The sequence below is a fragment of the Triturus cristatus genome, chromosome 1_1, assembly GCF_964204655.1.
Source record: "Triturus cristatus chromosome 1_1, aTriCri1.1, whole genome shotgun sequence".
Lineage (NCBI taxonomy): Eukaryota > Metazoa > Chordata > Amphibia > Caudata > Salamandridae > Triturus > Triturus cristatus.
Window position 1 is genome coordinate 264273151 of NC_140579.1, and position 9756 is coordinate 264282906.

Sequence of the window (9756 nt, forward strand, 5' to 3'; positions counted from 1 at the left end):
CACACAACCACAACCACACACACACAACCACACATACAACCACACACACCACCACACACAACCACACCAGACTACACACAACCACACACAACCACACACACACACAACCACACACAACCACACACACAACCACAAACACACCCACAACCACACACACAACCACACCCAACCACACACACAACCACACACATAACCACACCCACACAACCACAACCGCACACACAACCACACCCAACCACACACACAACGAAACACATAGCCACAACCACACACACACAACCACACACACAACCACAACCACACACACAACCACAACCACACACACAACCACACACACACAACCATACATACACATAACCACACACACAACCACAACCACACACACAACCACACACACAACCACACACATGCAACCTCACACACAACCACAAACACACACAACCACACAACCACACACACAACCAAATCCAACCACACATCCACACACACCCACAACCACACCCATACCCACAATAGCACCCACACACAACCACAACCACACACACAACCACAACCAGACACACAACCACACACACAATCACACACAACCACACACACAAGCACACACACACAAGCACACACAACAATATACACAACCACACACACACAATCACAACCACACACACACACAGACAACCACAACCACACCCAACCATACCCACACACACACACAAAACCACAACCACACACTTACACAACCACACACACACACAACCACACACACAAACAACCACACACACAACCACACACACACAACTAGAACCACAAACACACAACCACACACACAACCACAACCACACACACAACCACACACACACAACCACACACAACCACACACAACCATACACACAACCACAAACAACCACATATACAACCACAACCACACACACATACAACCACACACAACCACACACACTACCACACACATACACACAACCACACACACAACCACACACACAACCATACCCACAACCACATACCCACAACCACACACACACAACCACAACCACACACACATACAACCACAACCACACACACAGCCACACACACAAACACACACACACAATCACACACAAAACCACACACACAACCACACACAAACAACCACAACCACAACCACCTACAACCACACCCAACCGGACCCACACACAACCTCAACCACACACACAACCACACACACAACCACAACCACACACAACCATACACACAACCACACACACAACCACACACACAACTACACACAGCCACACACACAACCACAACCACACACACAACCACACACCCACAACCACACACAACCACACACACACAACCACACACAACCACACACACAAGCACACACACACAACCACACACAACGATATACACAACCCCACACACACACAATCACAACCACACACCCACACATACAACCACAACCACACCCAACCATACCCACACACACACACACACAAAACCACAACCACCCACATACACAACCACACACACACACATAACCACACACACAACCACACACACACACAACCAGAACCACAAACACACAACCACACACACAACCACAACCACACACACAACCACACACACAACCACACACACACACAGCCACACACACAGAACCACACAAATGACCACACAACCACACATACAACCACATACACAACCACACACAACCACACATACAACCACACACAATCACACATACAACGACGCACAACCACACACACAACCACACACACAACCACAAGCACATCCACACACAACCACACACACAGCCACAACCACACACACAACTTCACTCACAACCAGAACCACACACAACCACATATACAACCACATATACAACCACACACACAACCACACACACAACCACACACTCAACCACACACACAACCACAAACACACAACCACACACACACACTCACAACCACACCTGCACCCACAACCGCACCCACACACAACCACACACACAACCACACAAACAACCACACACACACATAACCACACACACACAACCACACACACAGCCACACACATAGAACCACACACAGAACCACACCCAACCACACATCCACCCACACACCCATGACCGCACCCGCATCCACAACCGCACCCACACGCACACACAAACAACCACACACACAACCACACAAACCACAAACACACACACACAACCACACACACACACAAAACCACACACAAAACAACACACACACACACAACCACACACAACCACAACCACACACACAAGCACACACACAAAACCACACCTAACCACACCCAACCACACATCCACACACACACCTACAACCATACCTGCACCCACAACCGCACCCACATACAAACACAACCACACACACCACCACACACAACCACAACCACACACAGCCACACACACAAGCAGACACACAACCACACACACAACTACACACACACAACCACACCCATAACCACACACACAAGCACACCCACACCCAACCACACCCACAACCACACACACAAGCACAACCACACCCAACCACACCCACAACAACACACACACAACCACACACACACACAACCACACACACACACACATACAACCACACACACAACCACACACACACAATCTCACACACAACCACACACACAACACACACAACCATACGCAATCACATACACACATACAACCGTACACACAACCACACACATACCACCACACACAACCACACACACACACAACCACACACACAACCACACACACAACCACAACCACACACACACAACCACACACAACCACACACACCACCACACACAACCACACCAGACTACACACAACCACACACAACCACACACACACACAACCACACACAACCACACACACAACCACAAACACACCCACAACCACACACACAACCACACACAACCACACACACAACCACACACATAACCACACCCACACAACCACAACCGCACACACAACCACACCCAACCACCCAACCACAACCACACACACACAACCACACACACAACCACAACCACACACACAACCACACACACAACCACAACCACACACACAACCACACACACACAACCATACATACACATAACCACACACACAACCACAACCACACACACAACCACACACACAACCACACACATGCAACCTCACACACAACCACAAACACACACAACCACACAACCACACACACAACCAAACCCAACCACACATCCACACACACCCACAACCACACCCGCACCCACAATAGCACCCACACACAACCACAACCACACACACAACCACAACCAGACACACAACCACACACACAATCACACACAACCACACACACAAGCACACACACACAACCACACACAACAATATACACAACCACACACACACAATCACAACCACACACACACAGACAACCACAACCACACCCAACCATACCCACACACACACACACAAAACCACAACCACACACACACAACCACACACACACACAACCACACACACAACCACACACACACAACCAGAACCACAAACACACAACCACACACACAACCACAACCACACACACAACCACACACACACAACCACACACAACCACACACACAACCACAAACAACCACACATACAACCACAACCACACACACATACAACCACACACAACCACACACACAACCACACACATACACACAACCACACACACAACCACACACACAACCATACCCACAACCACATACCCACAACCACACACACACAACCACAACCACACACACAGCCACACACACAACCACAAACACACACACACAATCACACACAAAACCACACACACAACCACACACAAACAACCACAACCACCTACAACCACACCCAACCGGACCCACACACAACCTCAACCACACACACAACCACACACACAACCACAACCATACACAACCATACACACAACCACACACACAACCACACACACAACTACACACAGCCACACACACAACCACAACCACACACACAACCACACACCCACAACCACACACAACCACACACACACAACCACACACAACCACACACAACCAAACACACACACACATACACACAACCACACACATAGCCACACACACACAACCATGCACACAACCACACACACTACCACACACACACAACTATACACACTCACTACCACACCTGCATCCACAACCACACCCACACCCAACCACACATCCACACTCACACTCACAACCACACCTGCACCCACAACTACACCCACACACAACCACAACCACACACACAACCACACTCACACATAACCACACATAACCACAACCACACACAACCACACCCACAAGCAGACACACAACCACACACACAACTACACACAACCACAACCATAACCACACACACACAAGCACAACCACACCCAACCACACCCACAACCACACACACACACAACGACACACAACCACACACACACACATACACACAACCACACACACACAACCACACACACAACCACACACACAACCACACACACAACCACAAACACACACAACCACATACAACCACACAACCACACAACCACACACACAACCAAACCCAACCACACATCCACATACACACCCACAACCACACTCGCACCTACAACTGCACCCACACACAACCACAACCACACACACAATCATACACATACAACCACACACACACAACCACACACACGATCACACACACAACCACACACACAACCACACACACAACCATCCACACAACCACACACACAACCACACACAACCACACCAAACCACACACAACCACACACAACCACACACAACCACACACACACACGCACGCATGCACACACACACACACACACATGCAGAGCCCCGGCAACCCACGGAGCCTGACCCCTGAAACCCCCGAGCACCACCAGCCGCAAGCGGGCTCGGGGTTATTTTTTTTATTAAAAAAGAGGCATTTGAGCCACAAAGCCCTGGCAACTCACGGAGCCTGACCCCTGAAACCCCCGAGCATCGCCAGTCGCAAGCGGGATCGGGGTTATTTTTTTTTTTTTAAAAAGAGCGGCAATCGGGCCACAGAGCCCCGGCAACCCATGGAACTGTCACCAGCACCCCCGAGCAGCGCCACCATCAAGCGGGCTCGGGGAACATTTAAAAAAAAAAAGAGCGGCATTCGGGCCTCAGAGCCCCGGCAACTCAAGGAGCCTGACCCCTGAAACCCCTGAGCAGCGCCAGCCGCAAGCGGGCTCGGGGTTATTTTTTTTATTAAAAAAGCGGCATTCGGGCCACAGAGCCCCGGCAACTCACGGAGCCTGACCCCTGAAACCCCCGAGCAGCACCAGCTGCAAGCGGGCTCGGGTTTTTTTTAAAAAAAAGAGCGGCAATCGGGCCACAGAGCCCCGGCAACCCACGGAACCGTCACCAGCACCCCTGAGCAGCGCCACCATCAAGCGGGCTCGGGGGACATTTAAAAAAAAAAAGAGCGGCATTCAGGCCACAGAGCCCCGGCAACTCACGGAGCCTGACCCCTGAAACCCCCGAGCAGCGCCAGCTGCAAGCGGGCTCGGGTTTAAAAAAAAAAAAAAAAAAAAAGATCGGCAATCGGGCCACAGAGCCCCGCCAACCCACGGAACCGTCACCAGCACCCCCGAGCAGCGCCACCATCAAGCGGGCTCGGGGGGACATTTAAAAAACAAAAAGAGCGGCAACCGGCCGCCAAGGCCGCACGGACCCCCAGGGAACCGGCACCAGCACACAGGCCCCCCGAGCAGCGCCAGCCGCAAGCAGGCTCGGGGTTATTTTTTGAAAAAAAAGAGCGGCAACCGGCCGCGAGGCCACCCAGGACCCCCAGGGAACCAGGCACAAGACCCCCGAGCAGCGCCTCCAGCAAGCGGGCTCGGGGGCATTTTTGAAAAAAAAAAAGAGCGTCAATCGGGCCCCAGAGCCCCGAGGGACCCCCAGGGAACCGGGCACAAGACCCCCGGGCAGCGCCACCATGAAGCGGGCTCGGGGGCATTTTTTGAAAAAAAAAAGAGCGGCAACTGGCCGCAAGCCCATCCAGGACCCTGGAGCCCTCCCCCAGACCAGCGCCATCCGCAAGAGGGATCATGGCTATATTTTAAAAATAAAACGGAGCCCTCATGGGGCATGCCAGAACAGCATCCTGAGCCCGAGAACAGTTCCTGCAGCATGCAGGCTCTGGGGCTTTACAATTTTATTTTTTTTAAAGGACAGCTAGCCCCATACCAACACGAACTCCTGAGGACCCATGGCCTTTTTACAACTTTTGTTTTAAAACCTGAAGCATATTCTGAGACAGTTCACCGGCAGGATAAACAGGTTGGTGAGTACCAATTGTATTATTTATTTTGAATTTGGAAACCTTGTATTTTATTTAAAGGGCCTCTGGTAAACTTGCAATACAAGCGCCTCATAACCTCTAACATTCTTGACCCTAAATGTACAGCTGCATGGTGAAATGTTTCTATAATTTTTATAATCTTAAGACTACAACCCCTGCGCCACAACCAAGCTCTCCTTTACACACTTTAAATACATCTACATTGTATTTTACGCCTTTTAAAAACTTCAATGCCAACATTATTCAGAGTAACCAGCAGATCATAATGCCTTAAAGCTAATTAAAACCCCTAGGGTACAATACCACATATGCACTGTGCACCATTTAAAATGCGTCTATGCTCACTTAGATGCAGTGTCCCTAATAACCCCTAAACATGCAACATGGCGTCATCCCTTATTTACCTCCATCACAGTGTGGCAGGCGGCGTCAATCTGGGATAAGTGGCTCAGGTCCATTCTTGCTTTAAGTTCCTGGGGTGGCTCTCTGCAGCAGAACAATCCTGGCAAGTTGCTCCCCAAGTGTTTTTGAATGGCTGATGGGTCAGGAATCCTTAAATTCCAGCAATACAATCCAGGCAGGTCGCTCCCCCGGGGTTTTTGAATGTGTGTTTGGGTCAGGAATCCTTAAGGGGCCTTTTTATATTTGTCCCGGCATGCTAATTTGAAGACCCCACACCCCTTTATGGCATGTTGGGGGGTTTAGAACAATATCATGGTGGTCTTTGGGGTGGGAACCTTTTCTATCTTTGTACTGTATAAACAGTACAACACTTTTATTATTTTGACATCTGGTACATTAGGGTTAGACACCGTTGCTTGGGTGGCCATTGCATAACTCTCTACACCTTCTTGACACTTTTATAAGGGTCCTCATGTGTTAAAGCTGTTTGGCCCTTTCCCCGGGGCGGAGGGCTCCAGGGATCAGGATCTATCTCCAATCCCAACCCCCTGTCATTTTTAAGGCCCGAGTTTTTCCTGCCAGACCTGTCATTTTTAAGACCAGACCTGTCACATTTAAGGCCAGACCTGTCACATTTAAGGCCAGGCCTGTCATATTTAAGGCCAGGCTTGTCACTTTTGCGGCCAGGCCTTTCACTTTTTGCGGCCCGGAGCTTTGGGCTGTGTGAATTACACCCTGCCAGCTGCCCACCCTGTTTCAGGATGTCGGGGGACCGGGGCTGGTTTTTTCACTCGTCCTCCCCCAGCCCACACCTGTTACCCCTTTACAACCTTGACACCTACAGGCCCGAGCCTTCCCAGGCCCGAGCCTTCCCAGGCCCTGGGTCTCAGGACTGCTCCACAGCTGTTCAACCACCAGCTGTCTGCAACCCCCAGTTTTAAAACATGCCCAGACATTTCCCTCCAACATACACACACTTTTCTGCGCGCTTTTAAACATATACACAACTATCCATGTTTTTCAGCCAGACCTACCACTTTTAGGACCAGCCCTACATGTCACCCCTTTTAAAACCAGAGATATTTAAGGCCAGCAGTTTGCGGCTAGACCTGTCACATTTAAGGCCAGAGTTTTTCCTGCCATACCTGTCATTTTTTAAGACCAGACCTGTCACATTTAAGGCCACAATTTTGCGGCCAGACCTGTCAAATTTAAGGCCAGGATTTTACATGGTGATGAAAGGTATCCCACCCTACTACTTATCAGCACTGTAATGCATGCAGTTTGCTATCACTGGACATTTTCAAAACGTTTCCATTATTATGTTTCATGTCAGGAATGGTTTAAAGTTTGTTTAAAGAAAGGGTTATTTGTTTTTCCCAATCATGCTTCTTTCAAAGTAACTACATATACACAATTTCTGACATGAAACAAGAGAATGGTAAACTTCTGGAAACTTCCACAATCAAAACAAACTGGAAAATAGTGTTGACATGCAACAGACATGCAGTTTGATTACATGTGAAAATGTTGGAAGGATAGCTCAGTGAGTAATACACTAGCCCTAACATATTTGTGAGCCCTTCAAGTTCTAAGCTGCAATCTCGGTATTATACCACCTCAGCCTTCCATCCTCCTGAGGTTGATAAATTGAGTCCCTACATATTTGGTAACCATGCCATCAGGTTTGTAAAGAGTTAGGGATGGCAAAATTACAGTACTTGGCTTTGTACAAAAATAAGCTTTTTATTGTCAGAAGAAAATACCCTCAGTACAATTTGAAAACATGTGAGAGGGTAATTGGCTCACTGACATGGCCCACCACTTGCATAGTGTTGGCCATAAACTAATGTTGGTAATTTGTGGGATATTGTGAACTTCTGTGGCTATAATGCAGATGCAAGGGCACGCAAGGTAGAATAATCGTTCTACGTGTAGCAGTAGTGAACGTTGATACAGTTTAATAAAATTAAAAAGCTTGTTTTTCAGGACAACATTTTTATTTTATGAAAGCAATCACTTTGTGATTTTCAAAATTTAATTTATTATTCTGAAATTAATTATAAGGTTGTATTTAGTTGCAATATTCATGTTTTTCGTAAACTGAAAAACTTATGTCTGGGGAAAAAAATAACAATTACCCAAATATATATATTAAAAGAATGTTTGTTTGATAATCACTATTGCTATCTGCAGCTCTACTCTTTCTTGACCTAGAAATGTGTGCTTTTTTTGTTGTGCGTCCTAGCACCCTCAAGGAACATTTTAATCATACAATGTGACTAGTTGGAGCAGTCAGGAACTAGAAATGCAGTAGTAAGGAAAGATGCTAAGACAGCGGTTGGTCATGTGAAAGTAAATTTCTTAAACTGGCAGTACTACATATAGCATTTCAGACCTCAGAGAAATTGAGATAAAACATGTATCACTTTGCCTCCAGTTTTTCGGGTGAGTAAACCGCAAACATACCTTTGGTGAGTCAGTCATACTAACTGCTTTTCACCCTGAAACTGCTGAAATATTTTGGAAGTCTAGCTTTGTTGCACATTTATGTAAGAACAATGGTGTACCAAACGGATGTATGATGATACATCGCAAACCGGAACAATGCAAGCAATCACCACGCTGTTGTGACATCGTAAAAGCAATTACATCGCACACATTTACTGCGCATGCTGTTGCCACACGATTGTAGTGTCTCTGCTGTTTTGTGCCATTACAATGCAGTTAATCAAATCGCCTCCTGTTACAACGTTTTCTTTTTCGGAGTCCATTAACTCCCTGGGCCGGGATGTCTGTAAACCAGGGGTTTTAGGGTGGGGTAGTGACTCCTGCGATGTCAAAGTTGCGTTGCGATGGCACCGCGTCAAATTACCATCATTGTAATGGGTGTTTCCCACTGTTCTCCTGCTACTGCCACCCTCGTTCGAACCTACTCTCATAATTCACGCCCAGGATACTGATTC